We start from the raw sequence: 25912 nt of genomic DNA, 5'->3' as shown, positions 1-25912 counted from the left end.
AGTTGGCTTGACTGCCTTATCAAAGATCAAATGTCCATAGATGAGAGGGTCTATATCTGAGCACTCTATTCGATTCCATTGGTCGATATATCTATCTTTATGCCAATACCATGCTGTTTTGACCACTGTGGCTTCATAATATGCCTTAAAGTCAGGCAGCGCGAGACCTCCAGCTTCGTTTTTTTTCCTCAAGATGTTTTTAGCAATTCGGGGCACCCTGCCCTTCCAGATAAATTTGCTTATTGGTTTTTCTATTTCTGAAAAATAAGTTGTTGGGATTTTGATTGGTATTGCATTGAATCTGTAAATCAATTTAGGTAGGATTGACATCTTAACTATATTTAGTCTTCCAATCCATGAACACGGTATGCCCTTCCATCTATTTAGGTCTTCTGTGATTTCTTTTAGCAGTTTTTTGTAGTTTTCTTTATATAGGTTTTTTGTCTCTTTAGTTAAATTTATTCCTAGGTATTTTATTCTTTTAGTTGCAATTGTAAATGGGATTCGTTTCTTGATTTCCCCCTCAGCTTGTTCATTACAAGTGTATAGAAATGCTACAGATTTTTGAATGTTGATCTTGTAACCTGCTACTTTGCTGTACTCATTTATTAGCTCTAGTAGTTTTGTTGTGGATTTTTCCGGGTTTTCGACGTATAGTATCATATCGTCTGCAAACAGTGATAGTTTTACTTCTTCCTTTCCAATTTTGATGCCTTGTATTTCTTTTTCTTGTCTAATTGCTCTGGCTAGAACCTCCAACACAATGTTGAATAATAGTGGTGATAGTGGACATCCTTGTCTTGTTCCTGATCTTAGGGGGAAAGTTTTCAATTTTTCCCCATTGAGGATGATATTAGCTGTGGGTTTTTCATATATTCCCTCTATCATTTTAAGGAAGTTCCCTTGTATTCCTATCTTTTGAAGTGTTTTCAACAGGAAAGGATGTTGAATCTTGTCGAATGCCTTCTCTGCATCAATTGAGATGATCATGTGATTTTTCTGCTTTGATTTGTTGATATGGTGTATTACATTAATTGATTTTCTTATGTTGAACCATCCTTGCATACCTGGGATGAATCCTACTTGGTCATGATGTATAATTCTTTTAATGTGTTGTTGGATACGATTTGCTAGAATTTTATTGAGGATTTTTGCATCTGTATTCATTAGAGAGATTGGTCTGTAGTTTTCTTTTTTTGTAATATCTTTGCCTGGTTTTGGTATGAGGGTGATGTTGGCTTCATAGAATGAATTAGGTAGTTTTCCCTCCACTTCGATTTTTTTGAAGAGTTTGAAGAGAATTGGTACTAATTCTTTCTGGAACGTTTGGTAGAATTCACATGTGAAGCCATCTGGTCCTGGACTTTTCTTTTTAGGAAGCTTTTGAATGACTAATTCAATTTCTTTACTTGTGATTGGTTTGTTGAGGTCATCTATGTCTTCTTGAGTCAAAGTTGGTTGTTCATGTCTTTCCAGGAACCCGTCCATTTCCTCTAAATTGTTGTATTTATTAGCGTAAAGTTGTTCATAGTATCCTGTTATTACCTCCTTTATTTCTGTGAGGTCAGTAGTTATGTCTCCTCTTCCATTTCTGATCTTATTTATTTGCATCCTCTCTCTTCTTCTTTTTGTCAATCTTGCTAAGGGCCCATCAATCTTATTGATTTTCTCATAGAACCAACTTCTGGCCTTATTGATATTCTCTATTGTTTTCATGTTTTCAATTTCATTTATTTGTGCTCTAATCTTTGTTATTTCTTTCCTTTTGCTTGCTTTGGGGTTAGCTTGCTGTTCTTTCTCCAGTTCTTCCAAATGGATAGTTAATTCCTGAATTTTTGCCTTTTCTTCTTTTCTGATATAGGCATTTAGAGCAATAAATTTCCCTCTTAGCACTGCCTTTGCTGCGTCCCATAAGTTTTGATATGTTGTGTTTTCATTTTCATTCGCCTCGAGGTATTTCCTAATTTCCCTTGCAATTTCTTCTTTGACCCAGTCGTTGTTTAGGAGTGTGTTGTTGAGCCTCCACGTATTTGTGAATTTTCTGGCACTCTGCCTATTATTGATTTCCAACATCATTCCTTTATGGTCCGAGAAAGTGTTGTGTAAGATTTCAATCTTTTTAAATTTGTTAAGACTTGCTTTGTGACCCAGCATATGGTCTATCTTTGAGAATGATCCATGAGCACTTGAGAAAAAGGTGAATCCTGCTGTTGTGGGATGTAATGTCCTATAAATGTCTATTAAGTCTAGTTCATTTATAGTAATATTCAGATTCTCTATTTCTTTGTTGATCCTCTGTCTAGATGTTCTGTCCCTTGATGAGAGTGGTGAGTTGAAGTCTCCAACTATTATGGTATATGAGTCTATTTCCCTTTTCAATGTTTGCAGTATATTCCTCACGTATTTTGGGGCATTCTGATTCGGTGCGTAAATATTTATGATTGTTATGTCTTCTTGTTTAATTGTTCCTTTTATTAGTATATAGTGTCCTTCTTTGTCTCTTTTAACTGTTTTACATTTGAAGTCTAATTTGTTGGATATTAGTATAGCCACTCCTGCTCTTTTCTGGTTGTTATTTGCATGAAATATCTTTTCCCAACCTTTCACTTTCAACCTATGTTTATCTTTGGGTCTAAGATGTGTTTCCTGTAGACAGCATATAGAAGGATCCTGTTTTTTAATCCATTCTGCCAATCTATGTCTTTTGATTGGGGAATTCAGTCCATTGATATTTAGTGTTATTACTGTTTGGATAATATTTTCCTCTAACATTTTGCCTTTTGTATTATATATATCATATCTGATTTTCCTTCTTTCTACACTCTTTTCCATATCTCTCTCTTCTGTCTTTTTGTATCTGACTCTAGTGCTCCCTTTAGTATTTCTTGCAGAGCTGGTCTCTTGGTCACAAATTCTTTCAGTGACTTTTTGTCTGAGAATGTTTTAATTTCTCCCTCATTTTTGAAGGATAATTTTGCTGGATATAGGAGTCTTGGTTGGCAGTTTTTCTCTTTTAGTATTTTAAATATATCATCCCACTGTCTTCTAGCTTCCATGGTTTCTGCTGAGAAATCTACACAAAATCTTATTAGGTTTCCCTTGTATGTAATGGATTGTTTTTCTCTTGCTGCTTTCAAGATCTTCTCTTTCTCTTTGACCTCTGACATTCTAACTAGTAAGTGTCTTGGAGAACGCCTATTTGGGTCTAATCTCTTTGGGGTGCACTGCACTTCTTGGATCTGTAATTTTAGGTCTTTCATAAGAGTTGGGAAATTTTCAGTGATAATTTCTTCCATTAGTTTTTCTCCTCCTTTTCCCTTCTCTTCTCCTTCTGGAACACCCACAACACGTATATTTGTGCGGTTCATATTGTCCTTGAGTTCCCTGATACCCTGTTCAAATTTTTCCATTCTTTTCCCTATAGTTTCTGTTTCTTTTTGGAATTCAGATGTTCCATCCTCCAAATCACTAATTCTATCTTCTGTCTCTTTAAATCTATCATTGTAGCTATCCATTATTTTTTCTATGTTTGCTACTTTATCCTTCACTTCCATAAGTTCTGCGATTTGTTTTTTCAGTTTTTCTATTTCTTCTTTATGTTCAGCCCATGTCCTCTTCATGTCCTCCCTCAATTTATCGATTTCATTTTTGAAGAGGTTTTCCATTTCTGTTCGTATATTCAGCATTAGTTGTCTCAGCTCTTGTGTCTCATTTGAGCTATTGGTTTGTTCCTTTGACTGAGCCATATTCTCAATCTTTTGAGCGTGGACAGTTATCTTCTGCTGCTGGCGCCTGGGCATTTATTCAGATTTCTCTTGGTGTTGGACCCAGCAAGGTTGTAATATTTTTCTGTGAAATCTCTGGGTTCTGTTTTTCTTATCCTGCCCAGTAGGTGGCGCTCGTGGCACCCGTTTGTCTGCGGGTCCCACCAGTAAAAGGTGCTGTGGGACCTTAAACTTTGGAAAACTCTCGCCGTCCTGGGGGTTCGCTAGCCGAAACGGCTTGAGCCGGCCCGGGGTCCGAACGCAGCCAGGGAAAGAGCCCGTCCGAATTTCCTAGTCGGCCCTGGGCAACAAGCGTGGCGGGAGGGCGCCAGCGGCAGCGGCCCGCCCGAGAGAGTGCACGTTCCCCGGGAGTCACGGGTTTGGAAGGGGCCTCCCCCACCCGTCACCGTTCTCCGCGGCCTGGGGGTTTCCGATCCAATTCTCTCAGTTGGTCCGGGGGCTGCGCGTGGTGTGGGCGCCAGCCGTCTTTGTTTCAGGGGACCGCCTCTCCAATTCTCCCAGCTGGCCCGGGGTCCGAACGCAGGGAGGGTTGCTGGTCGCCGCAGCCAGGGAAAGAGCCCGTCCGAATTTCCTAGTCGGCCCTGGGCAACAGGCGTGGCGGGAGGGCGCCAGCGGCAGCGGCCCGCGCGGGAGGGCGCCAGCGGCAGCGGCCCGCCCGAGAGAGTGCACGTTCCCCGGGAGTCACGGGGTCACCGTTCTCCGCGGCCTGGGGGTTTCCGATCCAATTCTCTCAGTTGGTCCGGGGGCTGCGCGTGGTGTGGGCGCCAGCCGTCTTTGTTTCAGGGGACCACCTCTCCAATTCTCCCAGCCGGCCCGGGAAGGGGGAAGGGAGTAACTCCGGCCGCTTGCCACCCCGCCCGGTAAGGCCCGCGCGCCTCGGCGATCTCACCCGAGCTGCTTCTCTCAGCCAGCCAGCCGTTCCAGGATGGGGTACGCTGTCTTTTTTATCTCTGTTGTGGCTTTGGGCGCTTTCTGTATCGTTTCTACTCCCCTAGTAGGTGTCCTGGAGAAGAAACTAAGATCCGCACGTCTTACTAAGCCGCCATCTTCCAGGAAGTTTTTCCCCTCCTTTTTTTTTTTTTAATGTAAAAAAGCTTCAAGATCTGGGGATGCAAGGGTAGTTCAGTGGTAGAATTCTCACCTGCCGTGCACTTCCCACCCCCGACCCCCCAACTTTTTTTTTCAACGAATGGTGCTACAATGAGATAGTCACATGGAAAAAGAATGAAATGTGACTTCCCCCAAACAGCATACAAAAAAAACAAAAAAGGCTTGAAGATCTATACAAACTGACATGGAACAACAGACAAGTTAAAAAAAGCAAGCTTCAGAGCAGTGTTCAGGTTTCACCCCATTTTTGAAAATCCACTTAACAAGATAAGCTTATAAAATTATTAACCAAAACTTTGAAGAATATACATCATACTATTTTCTAGCAATATCTCTGAGAGGTAGGGATAACATAGCTCTCTCAGTTCCTATTTTCTACTTACACTTCAGTACTATTTGGAGATCTCACAAAATATTCACACAAAAAAGCACATGTTGCTTCTATAAATGCAAACAAAAACCCCAACAGGTATTACTGTTTTGAGAAAACACTGAAAACTTAAATTACAATCATGTTCTTAAAGTCTATGAAAATTAGCAACAGCAACAAAACCCTTTTAAGAGTTCTGGAACCTTTAGACAAAGAGAAGTAATCAAAGTATTACCCCTCAGGCCCTAAATAATTGAATAAACAAGGCAACAATAAAACAAGAATTTCTAAATAGAGCACTGAAGCAATCATTTAGGTCATAAGTGACTGTAGTAGTCAGGGCTTCCTCTAACACAAAAATGAATAAATCAAACCTTTAAAAAATGGAAAGAAACAAGTTTACCAAAAGAATAAAAGCATTAATTATAAAGAAAAACTCCAAAAAGAGATCAGCAACATTTTAAAATATAAGTCAGTTCATTCACGTTAATAACTCACAATGACAAACTCTCAAAGAATCTTAATTACATGTTCGCATGGCTACTACATGCTCTAAAGATGTGTATTACTTGTATATTCCATATAGGTTTATTCCATCCCTTTTAATCTTGAGTGTCAATCCTTTTGTCAATTACTTAATTCCAAAATGCATGCGTCTGAAGTTTCAGACCTCTAAAAGCATTATAAAAGAACCCAACCTCTGTTTCCAAGTGATTTACAGTTTACTAGAGGAAAAAAAAAAATGGCTCCAAAGGTCAGCAAACTAGTAGATGATTACGTCCACCTCAAAGGCTTATTAGTACACAATTTAAAAATACTGGCCATAATAAAAAAGTCTGTCCTGTCATCAAGGAATAGGAAAAAAAAAATCATTTCAGAGATGCCAGAACGGGAACATAAGGCAAAATTAAACTAACAATTCTGCCTATTGCTATCTCTAAATAAGACTGAAGCAGTGACAATACAGTATTTTCAGAAGTGGGGCTATCTCATCAGAACAGGAAAGGAGAATCTTTTAACTGATGAGGTTACAAATGTCATCAAGTTCTGAATCCAAAGAACTTTTAGTACTTTAGTGCTGCTGAATGACCATATAAGTATTATTCTGATCTTGAACAGAAAAGTCTTTGAGGGTAGGAAAATATGCAAGGAATATTATGCAACAAGAAACAAGAACCAAATCTAAAAAACCACTGTACTGCAAATCCTATAGTTACAAAGGTTATTCAATTACAATTTCATTCAGCAATTAAGTGTCCACTTTGCACAAAAAATTTGAAAAGCCACTGACAAGGAAAAGACTGCTAAGTCTTCATGTTTCCTTAAGCAACTTTGATAAATGCTATACTAGAAGTGTAAAAAATGTTCCAAGAGTACCTGTAGAGAAAGAGCAGCCTAAGAGAACGTGTACAAAGGGGAGCAAACATACGGCTCAAAACAGATATGAAACATGTCCATTACCCAAAAGGAAATAAAGTAAACAAAACAAACCATTAACATAAACATTGACACTGGTAAAATTAAACAAACACGCTATTCAAATACATATTAAATCACCATAATGAAACTCAATTCTGCAAACTGTCATTTTTAAGCCTTTCTAAAAATGTGTAGTGATTGTCTACTGAAAAACATTCTAGAGCAATGCTTGAGAGTCAGTAAGAAAAACTGACAAAGTTGTGTATAACCTGATCTCACTATATGTTTATAGTAAGGCAACAAATTGTTCTCTAGTAGGAAATTGTTAACAGTACTACAAATTGCTTTCTCCTATTGTCTTTCACTAAGTAGACCTCAATACAATTACAGAAAATATCAATTTTAATAAAACTAATTTAGTAAATAATTAACATTTAATTAATTAAATATTAATTCGGTGGTGACTCAGCAGAGTTTAAGGAAAAAAGACCAACACAATCACATAAAACACTAATTATTCTTCAGGACTCAGTCTATGGCAACTGATTCACACAAGTATAAAATTATATAATTGATCAATTACATCATTGATAATCAAGTGATCTGACTACTTAAAAATATATAGTTATTAAAATACACAATTTATCGCTATTACATTTGAACGTCACAAATTACTTTGTATTATATCTACCTCTTACATAACATTTGTGGAGTGCTTAACGAGCACAAGGCACTGTGCTAATCATTCCTGATGCATCGTCTCAATTCTCAAAATAAGGCCAAGTTAGGTATTAATACCATCTCTATTCTGTAGAGTCAGGATTTGATAAGTTAACTAGTCCAAAGTTTCACATGGATCAGAAAAGAGTGGCACCAACTAATTAAACTGAGAAGCCAAGATTAAAGAAAAAAGAAAAAAGATATAGCCTTTACCTTTAAGGAGCTTACAATTTACAGGCTAATGGTTCTTCACTATAAGTGTATTTCAAACATTAGGTAAAGTCAAAGATCACTTCTCTCAAAAAGATTCTAATCTTACTACAAAGGACAATATTAAACAAAATAATTCTTAAGAAAGTCTATAATATAAACAAGGGCTTTGGGGTCAAACAAACTGAATTCAAATTCTTGCTACCACTTAGAATATGACCTTGGATAAAATACTTAATCTCTCAGAACTTTGGTTTCCCTGTTTGTAAAAGGGAAATACTGATAAACACCTGGCAATGTAGTTGCTAGGACTTTAGAATGTATACAAAAGATATTATATGTGTAACATATTAGGAGATGGGGACAGGGATACAGTTCTGGGGTAGGAGTTATGGGAAAGCAAAAAGTACTATGATTTAGCCAAATGAACAACAAAGATTGCTTTAAAATTAAGTACAAAAAGATAAAGTATAAGTATAAAAGGGTGAGGAATAAAAGGAACAGTTTCCCTTTAAGATGCACTAAACTATCTTAATAATCTTCTTAGTATCTACTAATTACCCTAAGTGGATCGTTATTTAAAAAAACATTTGCAGGTCTCTTGAAGGGTTCTTAGTTTCATGAATCACCTGGATCAGGGAGATTTAAATCTGGGGTTGATGACCTAATTTCCATGAACACCAAGATTCTGTATGCACAATACTGTATGTTTCAGAGTAAAGGTCTAAAAGACCATCAGATCATGAACACTAGACAGCTAAATTTACATATCCAGAATGCATTTATAAAGTGGAGCTCACACAGTATTCAATGTGAAGCAATTTGATTTAATGCTAAGATAAAAGAACCACTGTTTAATGCAGAACTTGTTTTCTTCTTGCTTCTTTGGTCAAGAAATATTTTGAGTACCTGGTATTCCAGAGCACAGTTAAATAAACAAAAAAACAATAGTCACAACCCCCAATACTTTACAAATTAATTAGGAAGGAATGATATATGAAATGATTAATGTATATTTTAATAATTTTATGGAAATATTTACTAATACCAGGGTAAAGAGATAGGCGTGGAAGCTTACTAGAAACAGCAAGAATGAGAAGATGAATTTTTAATGAAATGAACATGAATTCTTGGAGAGGAGTTGTTCTAATCTAAATTAGTGGTTTTCAAGTTGCAGGATATGCCACATTTGTAAGCCATGAAATCAATTTTAGTGGCTCTGAACTGATTTTTTTTAATAAACAGAACACAGAATTACAGCATATCATGTAGCTAAAGATGTTGTTTCAAGAAATTTTAATATACAGGTATATATAAATGTACTGGTCCACATTTTAAAATGTATTTATCGTGGGTCTGGGAAAAAAGTTAGGAAGCCCAAATCAAGATAAAAGGCATGGGCCTGGGCATGAGCAAATCCGAGAGGAAGAAACAATCAGTTACATGAAAGAAGAACAAGTAAATTAATTTGACTACACAGATGATCCACTAAGGGATTAACAAAAAAAATATGGTGATATGGAATTGTTCAGGGGCACAAGTGTTAGATTGAGGCTTTGAAGCATACCCATGAGGACTTGAACAGCTTTTATATTTTAGCTCATATAATCTTCTTTCTACAACCCTTTGAGGGTTTTAGAAAATTCAGATTCTCTTTATCCTGTTTTGGTATAGTTCCTATCAAAATCCCAGTGTGATTTTTGTGGCTGTAGACAAACTTATTTTAAAATTTATATGGAAAGGCAAAAGAACTAAAACAGCCAAAACAATTTTTAAAAAGAATGAAGCTGGAACTCACATTACCTGATTTCTTGACTTATTATCTAAGTAGTAATCTAGACTGTGTGGTATTAGGAAAAGGATAGATCTAATGATAGAGTCCAAAACAGAGCCACACAAATACAGGGGAATGATTTCTGACAAAAAGACAAAGGCAATTCAATGGAAAAGGACAGTCTTTTCAACAAATGCTCATCAACTAATTGGACAAATAAATGAAACTTCACCCATACCTCACACTTCAACTTAACTCAAAATGGAGTAGAGCCCTACATATAAAATATAAAACTGTTAAGAAAACACAGGAATTTTTGTGACCTTGGGTTAAGAAAAGAGTTACGATAAAATACCAAAACTGAGATGCAAAAAAGAAAAGACTGATAAATTGGACTTCATCAAAATTCAGAACTTCTGTACTTCAAAAGTAACTGTTATGAAGATGAAAAGGCAAGACATGGACAGGGAAAAAATCTTTGCAAACCACTTATCCGATTAAAGACTCATATCTAGAATATATAAAGAACTCTTAAAACTCAAAATAAAAATAAACAAATAGTCTAATTAGAAATGGATAAAGGAAAACAGACATTTCACTGAAAAATACATATAGACGGCAAATAAGCATATGAAATGATGTTCAAAATCACTAACCATTAGGGAAATGAAAATTAAGAGAATAATGAGGTATCACTATAACTAATTGAACAGCTAAAAAAAATTTTTTAAGCAACAATACCAAATGCTGACAAATTTGTGGAGAAACACAATTTCCTGTGCATTGCTGGTAGAATGTAAAATGGTACAATTATTCTGGGAAATAATTTGGCATGGAAAATAGTATCAATCCATCAAACATTCCTAGGCATTTATCCCAGAGAAATGAAAACTTATGTCCACACAAAAACCTGTACATGAATGTTCATAGCAACTTCATATAACCCAAATTCAAAGTCAAAATGCCCTTTAATAGATCAATGGTAAAACAAACCGGTACATTTATACCAGTGGAATACTACTCAGCAATAAAAACGAACCAATTATTGCTACTTACAATAACATGGATCTCAAGGGCTAAGTGAAAAAGCCAACCTCAAAAGTCATATGCTAAAAAAAATTTAAAAATCAAATGTTATATAATTCTATTTATGAGACATCCACAAAATGACAAAATTATAGAGATTGAGAAAAGATCAGTGGTTACAGGGATTAGGGATGGTGGGAGAGAGGGAAGCAGGTATAACTATAAAGCAACAGCAGAACGGAGATCTTTACAGCGACAAAATAGTTTTGTGTCTTGATTGCAGGGATGGTTACAAGAATCTACAATTGTGATACAGTGACACAGAACTATAAATACACAGACACTGTACTAATGTCAATTTCCTAGTTGATAGTGAACTATAGGTATGTAAAACGTAACCATTCTAGAAGAGTGATAAAAAGGTAAGAGGAACCTCTCTGTAATATCTTCGCAACTTTCTGTTTATCTGTATTTCAAATTAAGTTAAAAAAAAAAAACTTACAATACCAAGTATGGAAAAGAAAGCACAAAAAATGAAACTCAATAGTTTGCTGCTGGTAGTATATATTAATTGGTAAAATGAAACATGCTGAAAGTTTGGCATTGTCTACTCAGGTTGAATACAAACATACCCTATCATCCAGCAATTCATTCCTAAATACATGTCTTACAACAATGCTGCCTAACAGATCTTTCTGCAATAATTGTAAAGTTCAACACCTACACAGTGCAGTAATACAGCCAGTAGCCACATATGGCTATTAGGCATTCAGAATGTGGCTAGTGAACTGAGGAAATTAATTTTTAATTTTAGCTCATTTAAATTTATAGTCACATAATTTACCATACTATCATACTATGGAGAGCACAGCCCTAGAGAAACACATGCACATATGACCATGATAGATGTCTGACCAGGATATTCATGGTAACACTATTCATGATAACCAAAACTCACAGGTCCACCAACAGTAATATGGGTAAATAAACTGTGGCATATTCTTAAAGAAAAAAAAAGCTATTCAAGCAAAGGCACTACAAATAGGTTTTACAACATTTGAGTATAATCCTAAAACTCATTTGCATATCATTTGAGCAATTCTGTGATTCTGTCCCAAGTTTCAAACAACTAAATTATAAACAATCTCTCTTGAATAAAACCTGGTCTCTAAGGAAGTGTTCATACATATTCCAAAGCCAGACCTTTGAGGGCAATGACCTTGCTAATACTTTTCTGTACCCTGTACAGAGTATCACACATCGTAATTATTCAACTATTTATCTGCAATTTTCTATATGGGCAGTTAGGAAATTTGAGACGGGGAAAACTATGTAAACATCATGATGCCTGCTTATAGAACAAAGAAAAACCAGTTTCTTACACATGACTATCACACAGATAATATAGTACATTTTTTCATCTGCTTAAAAATAACAAGAGTTTTTTTTTTCACATTGTTTTTGGACAGTAAGAAAAGCCAAAATTTACAGTCATACATATGTAAGCAAGATCCATAGCATGAGAAATTAAAGTACAGAAGAGTTGAGAGCAACAATGCCAAAAAAGAAGTATAACACACTTGTATTCAAGGTTCTAACTGTATTTGAATAATATAACATTTTCTTCATAAAATTTGCAACAGCTTGTTTAAGCTTCAGGAGGAATATAGAAGACCTGGACAAAGAAAAACTAGATTTCTGAGTCCAGAGGCAGGTAACACCAAAGCTAGCAAACTAGGCAATGGTGCATGAAGGATCTGGTGACTGAGATTCAACTCCAGTTCTGTCACTAACTACTAGGGCAAGATTGTTCTAATAGCCACCTATCCGGGCATCTCTGCCTCTGATATGTGAAGAACTCCAAATTAAGAGTGGGCTGGGAGGAGTTAAAATCTCTAGTCCAGTTCTGTATTGACAAAAATTCAGAAAGGAAGAAAAACAACTCTTTGAAACTTCATTTATATTCCAAATATAACTTAAAAATGAATACCTGAAAATGGATATTAAGTGCAATCAAATCCTAGTACAGCACCTAGCTCAGTGAACTCTTTAGAGGTACTCAATCATTATTTTTTTAAAATCAGGCAGTCCTAAAGGCACTTCTGAAACACATGGTAATTAAAATGTAAACTATGGAAACAATAAAATATAAAAAGCCTACTTCTTAGGTCAAATCAAAACAGTACATTTTTAGTGACATAACCAAACTTTTTTCCTGCCTGACAATGTAAAATTCTCAAAATAAAAACTCATGTTTCAAAACAAATTCTCAGTTTTTTACATTGTTTCTGACACTATTGTGAAGCCAGGCAGTTGCATTAACTTATACCTAAATATCACAATAAAAATGGCCACTTAGGGTGGGCCACAGTGTTTCAGCAGGCAAGAATGCTTGCCTCCCATGCCAGAGGACCCGGGTTCAATTTCCGGTGCCTGCCCATGTAAAAATAAAAGGCCACTTAGATGTAAATATAAACAAAGAATTATAATTTCAGTACTTGGAATAACACATTAGACATGCTGCAAATTGTAAAAATCCTGACCCTTCTTAATCACCCCAATCTGTCAATTTGTTACAAAGAATTGCACAACCCTGAAACAAAGAGGGGAGAAGTAAATACTTAAGTATCAACTGTGTAGGCCTTTTTGCTAGGTGACTTCCATACTTTATTTTAGCCTTGTCAATCACTCTCAGAGGCGGCTGCATGCTACACATGAAGAAAGTATGGGTTGGCCTAGAATTAAGGCACGGGATAATTATCCAAGTCTGCTGACATCAAGGCTCTTTCCACTAGATTACTAAAACCATTTTCATTTCTCCTGCTGATTTTATTTTTTTTTGCCTTAAAGCAAGGGTCAGTAAACTAAACCCCTGGGCCAAATTGGGCACAGTCTGTTTTATAAATAATGTTTTATCTGAACACAGATTCATTGTTTTGCTGCTTTTGCACTAAAAAAGCAAAGCTGAATACTTACAACATAAGAGATGAGGCCTGAAAGCCTAAAAATATTTACTATCTGGCCCGTTAGTGAAAGCAGTCAACAACTGCCTAAAATGATCAAAGAAGCCAAAAATCTCTTAAAGACCTCAAAATCTCAATGTTTAAGATCTTTGAGATAACTATTAACCTAAGAAAGAGTTTTCAAGGTATGAGACCAAAGGCCAAATTACTTGAATGTGCTGGTTTGAAAGGAAGTATGTCCCCTAAGAAAAGCCACGTTTTAATATAAATCCCATTTCATAAAGGTAGAATAATCCCTATTCAATACTGTATATTTGAAACTGTATTGAGATCATCTCCCTGGTTGATGTGATTTAGTCAAGAGTGGTTGTTAAACTGGATTAGGTGACGACATGGGTCTTGATTAGTCTCTGAAGTCCTATAAAAGAGGAAACATTTTGGGGAGAGAGATTCAGAGAGAGCAGAGAATGCTGCAGCACCACGAAGCAAAGAGTCCTTCAGCCAGCAACCTTTGGAGATGAAGAAGGAAAATGCCTCCCGGGGAGCTTCATGGAACCGGAAGCCAGGAGAAGACACTAGCAGATGACGCCGTTCACTATGTGCCTTTCCAGCCGAGAGAGAAGCCCTGACTGTATTCGCCATGTGCCTTCTCACTTGAGAGAGAATCCCTGAACTTCATCGGCCTTCTTGAACCAAGGTATCTTTCCCTGGATGCCTTTGATTGGACATTTCTATGGACTTGTTTTAATTGGGGCACTTTTTTGGCCTTAGAACTGTAAACCAGCAACTCATTAAATTCCCCTTGTTAAAAGCCGTTTCGCTTCTGGTACACTGCATTCCGGCAGCTAGCAAACTAGAACATTGAATTTTTATAAAAGTTAGATCATGTGATAAACCCAAACGTATAAAAATGATAGAATTTAAAACAGGTTGATTATGAAGTTACTGAAACTTACTCTTCATAAACTGTCTAATGTAGTCATCAGACTTGATGAAGAAAAATGTGTCACAATTCAAATAGAGAAAATATATTTAATGGGCATGTGTACTTTTACAGGACATCCATATTTTTCATGAAAGAACATTTTCAGTACAACACAAAATAGAGTCTGGCTTTTCCTTACAAGTACTTTATTTTATATTTCACTTCACACTTCTCTATTTCTCTAATACATTCAATGAAGTCATTCTACTCTGACCAAACTGAACATCGACTGATTAGTCAAGGGCCTGAAGTTGATTTTCTGGTGTGAGGAAGGTGCCTGACTTTTTAAAAACTTCCACTGTTTTTATAAATAAACATGTCCAAATTAAATCTTTCCTGGTCACTCAAAAGACACTTCACTATTCAAATTCATTTCAACAACTTACCTAAATTAACTTAATGTGAGAGATGATTAAGTACAGTGATACAAATAACATTTTCTTTCTTTCTTCATTTACTAATTTTAAATAAGAGTCCTCAGGTGGTATAGTCTACAAATTCCAGAATCGATCAAGAAAATATAAATCCTTCCAACATGTAAAGTTTATATAACTGTTAACAAATATCACATCTTCCCTGACTTTATCATAAAGCACTTTAGTTTACAAAAGCTTATTTTTAAGTTTCCATCTTCATTTTAAAAAATAAATGTTAATGTATATTAGCCAATGAAGAGCAATCCAAACCAATTTTTACTTAAAATTCCCAGAATGCAAGGCTAGTTCAACTTTTAAAAACTTTCAGGTGTAATTCACGGTTCTAGGTTGCAAGTTGCCAGAATGCAATATACCAAAAATGGAACGGCTTTTAAAAGGGGAATTTAATAAGTTGCTAGTTTACAGTTCTAAGGCAGAGATAATGTTCCAATCACAAATCTATTGAAATGTCCAATCTAAGCTACCCAGGGAAAGATACCTTGGTTCAAGTAGGCTGATGAAGTTCAGGGTTCCTCTCTCAAGTGAGAAGGCACATGGTGAACACAATCAGGGCTTCTCTCTCGGCTGGAAAGGCACATGGCAAGCACAGCATCATCTGCTAGCTTTCTCTCCTGGCTTCCACTTTCATGAAGCTCCCCGGGAGGCATTTTCTTTCTTCATCTGCAAAGGTTGCTGGCTCATGGACTCTTTGCTTGGTGGTGCTGCAGCATTCTCTGCTCCCTCCGAATCTCCCTGATTCTCCAAAATATTTCCTCTTCTATAGGACTCCAGAAACTAACCAAGACCCATTCAAATGGATGGAGACACGCCTCCAGCTAATCCAACTCAACAAACACTCTTGATTAAATCACACCTCCAGGGAGATGATCTAATTAGTTTCAACCATACAGTACTGAATAGGGATTAGAAGAAACTGCTACCTTTACAAAATGGGATTAGAATTAAAACATGGCTTTCCTGGGGTACATACATCATTTCAAACCAGCACATTCATTATACTAATAATTTAAGAAAAAAAAACACATGACCATCTAAACAGATACAGAAAGAAAAAATTCAACATCTATTCAGGGTAACAACTCTCAGCAACCTAGGAACAGAAGAAAGTTTCATTAACCTGATGAGAGCAATCTACAAAAAATCCCTACAGTTAAGATATTTTAAAAGTGGAAAACTGAATGCTTTCCCTTTAAGATTATGAACGAGGTAAGGATGTTTTCTCTCATCACTTATTTTCAAAATTGCACTGGAAGTCCTAGCCAATAGCAATAAGTCAAAACAGAAAACGCATATGGACTATATAGGAGGAAATATTCATAGATGATATGACTGTCTACTTAGAAAATTCCAAATCTGGAAAAGAAAACACAAAATCTCTTAGAACTAGTAAATGAGTGACTCAGGATACAAAGTCAATATACAAAAATTTCTTGCATTTCTATATATAAGTAACAAATAACTGCTATATACTAACATTCAAAAAGTGACGTTTTTAAAAATTACCATTTAAAATAGGACCAAAATTGGAAAAATTTAGGTAAAAATCTTAAAAACATATATGCAGAATCTTGAATGCTGAAAGCTACACGATACTAATGAAAGACATGAAAAATGCAAATAAATGGATAAAAATGTTATTTCCATATATTGGAAGTCTCAATACTGTTAAGACAGCAATTATCCTCAAATTGATTTACAGATTAGCCTAATCCCAATCAAATCACCAGCAGAATGTTTTCTGTGGATATCAGCAAATCTATTCTAAAATTTACATGGAAAGGCAAAAGAAATAAAATAGCCAAAACAACTGTGAATAAGTTAAAGTTGGAGTATTCATGTTAACTGATTTCAGGACTTATTTTAAAGCTACAGTTAACAAGACAGTGCTGTATTAGCAAAAGGACAGAAACACAGATCAATGGGAACACAAGAGTCTAGAACAGATGCACACAAATACAGTCAAATGATTTTTGACAGAGACAAAGGTAATTTGATGGAGAAAGAAAAATCTTTTTGACAAGTGGTCATGGAACAATTAGAGAAAAAATAAATGAAACAATCCATACTTCATATAAAAATTAACTCAAAATGGATCAGAGACCTAAACATAAAATATAAACTACTAGAAGAAAACATAGGAGAAAATTTTTGTGACCCTTGGGTTAGGAAAAGAGTTCTTAGATACAATACCAAAAGTGAAAAAAAAAAAAAGATAAGTTGGATTTCATCAAAACGTAAAACTTCTGTGCTCCAAAAGACACTCTTTAGGCAAACCAGAGACTGGGAGAAAATCTCTGCAAACTACATATCGGACAAAGGACAAAGGGCAAAATATAACTCCCAAAACTTGACAACAAGGAATCAAATAATCCTATTTAAAAACGGGCAGAAGATTTGGACATTTTAAAGATTTGGCAAACAAGCTCAGGAAAAGATGCTCAACAACATTAGTCATTAGAGAAATGCAAATTAAAACTACAATGAAGTACTACTACATACCTATTGAATGGTTTTTAAAAATAGTAATATCCAGTGCTGATGAGGATGTGAAGAAACTAAAACTCTCATACTTCATTAGTGGGGTACAAAGAGAAAACAGCCACTTTGGAAAACAGTTTGACAGTGTATTAGTTTCTTATGCTGCCATTAAAAAATTACCACAAATTTAGTGGTTAGAACAACACAAATCTATTATCTTATCTTTTTTTTTAGATTAGAAGTTTTGCTTAGATTAGAAATCTAACAGAGGTTCCATGGGCTTAAAAATAAAGCTATCAGCAGGGCTACATTCCTTTCTGGAAAGTCTGGCCACTTTCTTGCCTTTTCCAGCTTGTAGAGGCGGCGACACTCCTTGACTTGGAGTTCCTTTCCTCCGTCTTCAAAGCCAGCAATGTAGCATCTCTCTGGCTCTGCTTCTGATTGTTAAATCTCTCTTTCTGATTCTACTCTTCTGCCTGCCTCTTCCCCCTTTAAGGACCCTTGTGATTATATCGGGTCCCCTGGGATAATGCAGAACAATCTTCCTATCTTAAAGTTGTCTGATTAGCAGCCTTAATTCCACTTGCACCCTTAATCCCCTTTGCCATGCAATCTAATATTCAGAGGTTCTGGAAATTAGGTCATCTCTAGGTCCTGCCACAGAGTTTTTAAAATAAAGTTAAACATACACATACCACGTGACCCAGCAATACCACTCCTAGATGCTTACCCAAGTGAAATGATAAGAATTGCTGATACATTCAACAGCATAGATGAATCTTCAATGCATAATGCTAAGAAGCCAGACTCAAAAGGCTCCATACTGTATGATTCCATTGATGTGACATTAAAGAAAAAGACAATACCATAGGGAAAGACAACAGATCATTGGTTGTCAAGGGTTATAGGTAAGGAGAGGGTTGACTACAATAGGGTAGCACAAGGAACTTTTAGGTAATAAAACTGTTCTGTATTTTGATTGTGAGAATGGTTGCAGAGCTCTTTATGCATGGGCCAAAACAATTGCAAACCAAAAAGAATTAAATTTCACTTCATGTAGATTAAAAACAAAATTAAAATCTTTAGTGTGGGCAAAGATGAGAAACCACAGCACTAAATACTGCTGGAAGGAATGTAGAATTTTAGAGGGTAATTTGGCTAGTAAAGTTGAAAAATGTGTATCAACCTGTTCTGGTTTGCTAGCTGCAGGAATGCAATATACCAGAAATGGAATGGATTTTAAAAGGGGGAATTTAATAAGTTGCTAGTTTACATTTCTAAGGCTAAGAAAGTACCCCAATTAAAACAAGTCTATAGAAATGCCCAATTTAAGGCATCCAGGGAAAGATACCTTGGTTCAAGAAGGCCCATGAAGTTCAGGGTTTCTCTCTCAAATGAGAAGGCACATGGTGAACACAGTCAGAGTTTCTCTCTCATCTGGAAAGGCACATGGTGAACATGGTCAGGGTTCCTCTCTCATCTGGAACGGCACATGGCCAGCATGGCTTCAATGTTAGCTTCTTCTCCTGGCTTCCTGCTTCAGGAAGCTCCCTGGGGGGCATGCTCCTTCTTCATCTCCAAAGGTCGCTGGCTGGTGGACTCTGCTTCGCATGGCTATGGCCTTCTGCTCTGCTCTCTCTCCATCTTTCACTCTCCAAAATGTTTCCTCCAAAAATTTATCAAGACCCACCCAAATGGGTGGAGACATGTCGTTACCTAATCCAGTTTAACAACCGCTCTTGATTAAATCACATCTCCAGGGAGATGCTCTGATTACAGTTTCAAACTTACAGAATTGATTCTGCCTTTATGAAATGGGATTTAGATGAAAACATGGCTTTTCTAGGGGACATACATCCTTTCAAACCACCACACAACCTATTATACAGCAATTCCATTTGCAAGTAGGTATATCTAGGACAACCTTTACACATGTGCTCAAGGATACACCCACAAGTCTATTCATTAAACATAGTTTGAAACTGAAAAAAAACCCTCAGCAGGGGAATGGACAAATTGTGGTCAGTGGTTATTAAAAAAGAAAACAGAATAAGGGAATGAAACAACACTGCCAGTTACATATATGCTTTTAAGAAAGGTAACTTATTGGCTTGTTTATTTAACAGGATATAATGAAAAGAGCACTGGCTTGCACTGGACTTGGAACCTGGAAACAAGCATTTTAGTGTTCAGTCCCAACTCCACCACTAATGAGCAATCAGACTATGGGCTATTAAGCTTCTACAAACCTCACTTTCTTTTTCCTGGAAATTACAGATTAGGCTATATAATCACTAAGACTACTTCCAGCTCAACAATTCTATGACTCAAAAAGTGTAAAATTCAAAATTATACAAAAGAAATAAACGTTATAGTCTACAATATATATGTTGAGAAACTATTTTTCCACATATATGGAAAACAGAAAAACAGAACATCTTAGTATATTAATATATAAAATGAACCATATTTCTTGTTATATCTGTGATGAGATTTTTAAATCACGATCATAATTCAAAAGGAGCAACAACAACAAAAAAAATTACAAAACCAAGCCAGCTAAATCCATTGTACTGACTTGGGTCACCTTTGAATAGAACTTATTTACATGCTCCCACTTTAATATTCTATGACAAGTTATAGGTATAGATAATGCGTCCACCTTCACTTGTCAAGTTCAAATCTGGCTAGCCAAAAGATGTTCATATACATGGTATGATTTCTTCAATAGGTTTACAAAGATAAAATTAACTGCTTTTGGTACTTCTGCCCATTTCATCTGTAAAGCTTTACATTGTAATTTAACAGCTTCAGCCTTTACAATAGTTTAGAGAGCATTTCAAAATTTGTAACGTGCTATGTCCACAAGGATCTAGTAAAAAATGAGTAGTTCACCAGAAAGCTTATTTAATAATTTTTATTACCACCAGTACTTCATTTCAAAGACACCAATAATTAATATATCATTTGTTCCTACTGCAGAATCTATTAGGTTATTAACATCTGGTATAATTCAAAAGCATTATTTAGAATACTACCATTAAAACATCATATCGCCTTTTTAAAATAAAAAAAACATTAACCTTTCACCTTGTCAACCAAATCATAATTTCAAAATTCTTCTTCCATTAGCTTTTCAAACATAAATTCTTAAAATTCTAATCGAGTACGGGGATAAACACACAACCACTATATACTACTTCTAAAAACCTCCCAGCTATCAGATTTTAATTGTAGCGCGAACTGCCAAGGAAACCTTTCGAACGAAACTTAAATTTCATGCACGTTACGGTATGTCAATCAACTAAACAGAAGGTGAGTTATTATTAGGAAGTTACATAATTTACTAGATTGTTTAAAGCGTCTCCCGTTAAAGGTAGTTTACAATTTTACAGGCTTCAAAAGCTCACCTGCAATCTAAGAGTAAATTATCAGACACCTTTAGCGAAATTAGGCTTTTTAAAAAAGTGGCCACAAGGAAGCAGGAACTGTGTGTTTGTTTTAAAGACGCAACGAGCTGCTGAATACCAGGAGCTGAGTCAGACAGCGAAACGCTGGGCTATATTCTGTCTTTTAAAGAAAAGTGGTGTTCCCCACACCGACCTCCCGGATCCGGCCAGGAGTCCAAGGAGTCCGAACTCCAGGGCGGGGATGCAGACCGCAGGGACCCGAAGCCGTGCCCCCTGCGACCCAGGCGGACAAGAGCCCCTGCGGAGGTGCATCCCCCGCCAGGGCAGAGGGAGCGGGCACTGCGCAGGCAGCGCTCCTCCGAGGGACAAAGGTTGAGCTCACGCCCTCCACCGCGGCGGCTCCCACTGCCTGTAGCAGCCGGCGGAGCAGCCCCGGGACCCGCCCGGGCCCGAGCGCGGCGTGCTGGGGGGAGGGCGCGAGGCCGGCTGCCCCTCCCCCGCCGTGCTGAAGGGAACCTGTTGATTAAGATCTCCACACGGAGCCGCGGCCCGTCTCCCACTTACCTCCGCGCGGCGTAGCCGCCGACTCTACCACCCTGGCCGCTCCTCAAACACTGCAGAAGCGTCAACCCTCCGGCGTTCCTTAAAATACCGGATAAAGAATCCAGAAACTCCCGATTCCCCACCTCACAATCCTTAGTCCCCGCCCCGCCCCGCCGCCAGCCTCCTTCGCGTAGCAGCCGCCAGTGACTCCACCTCGAGACCGCGCGAGACCGGCGCCCGCGGCCGCGGCGAGACCGCGCACGCGCCCCCGGGACTCAGGCGAAGAGGGCGCGCCTATCCCGGCCGCTCCCCGGCGCGCCCCGCCCGCTGCCAGGCCGAGAGGCTGGCGTGGCCCGCCCAATCCCGAGCCCGGCGAGGAGAGAGCGCCAGCTCATTGGACGGCTCTGCGGCTCCCGGCGGCGGGTGGCGCGCACTCGCCGCCTCTCGGTATAAAAGGAGAACTGTTTCGGGCTCGCGAGCGTCAGATTTTACCTGGATTTCTATGTGCGGGTTAACCTGCGGTTATGGACGTGAGGGTTCTTGAGGTGCAGCGGGGGTGTGTGTGTGGGGGGCGGCCTAAAAGTTCTACAGCGCCTGGCTTTTCTTTCCCTGGCTGAGTTTCGTCACCCAGAGAAAATCTAATGTTCTCGGAGGAGATAGCTCAGTCCTTCAAGCACGTCCCATAATCTTTGCTTAAGAAATTGAGGGACGTTCTAAAATTGGTTGTGCTGATGAATACACAACTAAGTGATGATACAGTGAGCCACTGATTGTATACTTTGGATAGATTGTGTGGCGCGTGAATATATCGCAGTAAAATTGCATTCAAAAAAATCCCTCAAAGAAAAAATAAATAAGGGGTGACAAAATTAAACATGGTGTCTGCTTCGACAGTAATCAAGAACTTTACATCCTGAGCCACCCTGTCCCTCTTTTGAACAGTTCTATTAATCAACCTCTCCTATTAGGCCGAAATCTGCCTTTCTATCCTTTCGATCACTTTCTAAACTCGTGGTTTCCAATCCTCCTTCAAGCCCTTCTGATACATCAATTATCATGTCCTTCCTCATTTCCTTCCACCGTGTTTTTCTGCTCCAATATCCCCAAGTCATTATTTTCACTTTCTTCCCCTTTCACTGGATGCCCTATTACCAGTGAACTGTGGTGCCCTGAACTAAGCAAAACATCGTCCTGACCGTCCCAGAATTTTTTTTTTTCTTTTGCATGGGCAGGCACCGGGAATCAAACCCGGGCCTCCGGCATGGCAGGCGAGATTTCCGCCGCTGAGCCACCATGGCACCGCCCTTTCCCAGATGTTTCTGTCATCTTCAACTCAGATCTGCATTCCATCAGAACAGTTGTGGTTCACCCCTGGCACAAGGCACTTTGCCCACTGAGTCACTCTGGGAAATTTACAATTAAGTGTTGTGGGTGAGTAGTGAAAGCCAAGCTGTAAAATCAAGTGTATGGTGTAGAATAACCATAGTAAATACCTTTCCTCCTTCCTCGTCTTGGCATCATTAATCCATGACCTGCCAACAACCCCTATTACACATTTATGTAATTAAATGTCATGTAATTTTACTTCATTAAAGGTTTGGGGAAAACAATATTGCACTTCAGCCATCTTCCACAGGTCTGAAATCTCAGTTTTACCATTCACTGTAATATGCAAAGTCCTTAAGTAAGTGCATTTTATCCCTTTGCTTTTACTACCTCTGAAAAAAAAAGCCAGGTTTTCATAAACTGAATTAATAGCTACATCACTTATTGTTCCAACCCAATTTAGCCCCAAGACCAAAGAACACACTGACATGGAGTTACCCGTGAGTTTAATTTGGAACTTCGGAACAGGAGAAGATTCTTCCCAATGGGAGCAGTTAGGGAAATGGAAGTCAGTGTTTCCTGCAAAAGGGACAGGGAGGAGTGCCGCAGGAGGGACTTAGAAAGGTTCAGGTCCACAGTGTGTGACAGTGGAGATTAAGCACAGTTTCCAGAGATTTGATTAGGCAAGGGGAGTTTTAATGACATTCTTTTCCCCCTCAGGGGGTCTGATGATCTTTAATGTGTGTCCAGGTCATGTGGGCAGCTGCATGCAGAGTGACTTATTCTCTAATGGAGGAGAGGACAGGACCTGGGCCCTGGGTCCTCACACTTATAATTGCATGAAATACGAAGACCCAAGTTTGATTCCCGGTGCCTGCCCATGCAAAAAAAAAAATTGCATGAAACAGATGATTGGAGAATGTAAATGTAAATTAAAAGCAGAATACTCACTGACTCAAATATAAGAGAAGTTAAGAAACAACAAAAAAATGAGCAGCTATTAATTATTAATTAATATTAATAAATATCTAAAAGAAAGGAATCAGAAAACCAACAATTCATGAACTTTTCTAATTTAATTGGGTTTGGTTATTATTATATTGATTTTTTTTTTGTTGTACTCCTTAACCTTTCATAAATCTAGTTAAAAATCGTATGTCCCTAAGCTAAGAATAGCAGGCACCTGTCGCCGTGTGGAATGGAAGCTCTCACTGTGTGCAGTCAGCATCAGTATCATTCAGTACAGGGCAATGCCATTCAACTCTACTGACTTTAATATATATTCACTCATTACCTCCAAAAATACATACTGAGCAACTGTGTGGTAGAGAGTTGAAACATGAATTGACAGTCCTTGCCCCAGAGTTGTTTACAGTAAGGTGGGAAAAAGGACAAGATGAGACAAGTACACATGTAGCCAAAACACAAGGCAATAAAAGGGGGGGGGGGGATTTAAAAGAAGGTGTTTTGTGGATTTAGAGAAAAAAAGGTTTTATGCCAGGAGAAGCTTTACTATCTTAAGGGGAATGGAGCAGACAGACAATAAACTACTACTAACGTAGCAACATAATAGGAAAAATATTATACATGGCTTAAAAAACAAATAGACACAAAAGTCTTTATGAATTTGAACCACTAAAAGAAGTGCACCGAGAAAAGAAGTATGGATTTATTATGCAAGCAGCAAGTAGCCAACAATGACATCAGGGCAAGAATTCAATATTTAGGAATCAGTCATTTATCACACTTTTATTGTGTACCCTTCTTGTGTCTGGTCTTGTTTTAGACTGGGGTATATAGACAGATAAAAATGATTCATGAGAAATTTTTTTAATTGATAAATCTTAGCATACATTCTTAACGTACAAACATTCCATACATGGTGTACAATCAATGGCACGCAATATCATCACACAGTTGTATATTCATCACCATGATCATTTTTTAGAACATCTGCATCTCTCCAGAAAAAGAAATTAAAAAGATAAAAGAAAAATTTCACACATCACATAGCCCTCACCCCTCCCTTTCACTGACCACTAGTATTTCCATCTACCAATTTATTTTAACCTTTGTCCCCCTTTTATTTATTTGTTAATCATATTTTTGACTCATCTGTCCATACCCTAGATAAAAGGAACATCAGCCACAAGGTTTTTCATGAGAAATTTTATAATGTAGAGAGGAGTAGGTAAACTTGGAGCTTGGAAAATTTTCTACTGAAGGAAGGACCAAGGCTGTACACCAAGAAACAGAGGAAATCAAGTTTGTTCTCCTTTAAAAGAGTGCTATAAAATTACCCATATCTTTTCCTCACCAAACTCCCAATGAAATTTCTATTTTGTTTGTGTGACAAATTTCAACTACTGCTTTAATTCTTATTGATATGTGAACATCTGTTACTGTGCTGAACTCCAGAGTCATCTAAATTCGCTGTTCCTAATGCTTCTTCTATCTCTCCCAAAACTCCCTCTTAACAGAAATTTTCTTTTCAATTTTTATTGTGGTAACATATACACAACTCCAAATTTTCCATTTCAACCCCTTTCATGTGCTAGTCACAATATTATACTACAACCATCACCCAAACCAAAATTTTCATCACCCACAACAGAAACTCTGTCCCCACTAAGCAATAACTCTCCATTCCACTACCCCTCTCCCAACCCCTGTAATCTGTAATTTACTTTCTGTTTCTATGAATTTGCTTCTTCTAGGTATTTTGTGAAAGTGAAATCCTACCATATTTGTCCTTTTGTATCTGGCTTCTTTCACTCAACACGATGTCTTCAAAATCCATCCAGGTAGCAGCACGTATCAGAACTTCCTTCCTTTTTATGGCTGAATAATATTCCATTCTCTCTATATACCATACTTTGTCCATTTATCCACCGATAGACATTTAAGTGGCTTCCACCTTTTGGTTGTGGTGATTAGTGTGTCAATAAACCTTAGTGTACAGATAGCTGTTCAAATCCCTGTTTTCATTTCTTTTGGGAATACACCAAGAAGCGGGGTTTCTGGATCATATGGTAATTCTATATTTAAATTTTGAGGAACCACCAAACTGTTTTCCTCAGAAGCTGCACCATTTTACATTCCCACCAACAGTGTAAGAGGCTAATAGCACAGATTTAGAGGTAGGCAGAGGCTTATATGTATTTTCCTTAGGCAGTTTTTGCTAGAATCCTACTAAAACAGCATTAGGTTGTTTATTTTTTTCTATTGAGGTACGTATGACAATTAAATCAGCCCATAATTGCTTACACATACAGGTCTCCTCTGCTTCTTTTCCTTGTGAGGTCTCTTTAGTTACTTTCCTTACCCTTTTTTGACCATATTCCTTCCATTTCATC

At 37.6% G+C, this 25912-nt stretch overlaps 1 protein-coding gene across 3 annotated transcripts in view; it reads right to left on the bottom strand.

Moving 5' to 3' along the window:
* Positions 1-21409, bottom strand: part of PALS1 (protein associated with LIN7 1, MAGUK p55 family member) — a 156831-nt gene extending 135422 nt beyond the window's left edge. For all 3 annotated transcript variants that reach the window (XM_077122769.1, XM_077122771.1, XM_077122770.1), the window contains exon 1: positions 21252-21409. The gene's annotated coding sequence lies outside the window, so the exon portion shown is untranslated. The remainder of the gene's footprint in view (positions 1-21251) is intronic.
* Positions 21410-25912: the final 4503 nt, after the last annotated feature.

This window comes from Tamandua tetradactyla, chromosome 12, assembly GCF_023851605.1.
Source record: "Tamandua tetradactyla isolate mTamTet1 chromosome 12, mTamTet1.pri, whole genome shotgun sequence".
Lineage (NCBI taxonomy): Eukaryota > Metazoa > Chordata > Mammalia > Pilosa > Myrmecophagidae > Tamandua > Tamandua tetradactyla.
The sequence above is the reverse complement of the archived record's forward strand: the minus strand, read 5'-3'. Positions and strand labels throughout refer to the sequence as shown.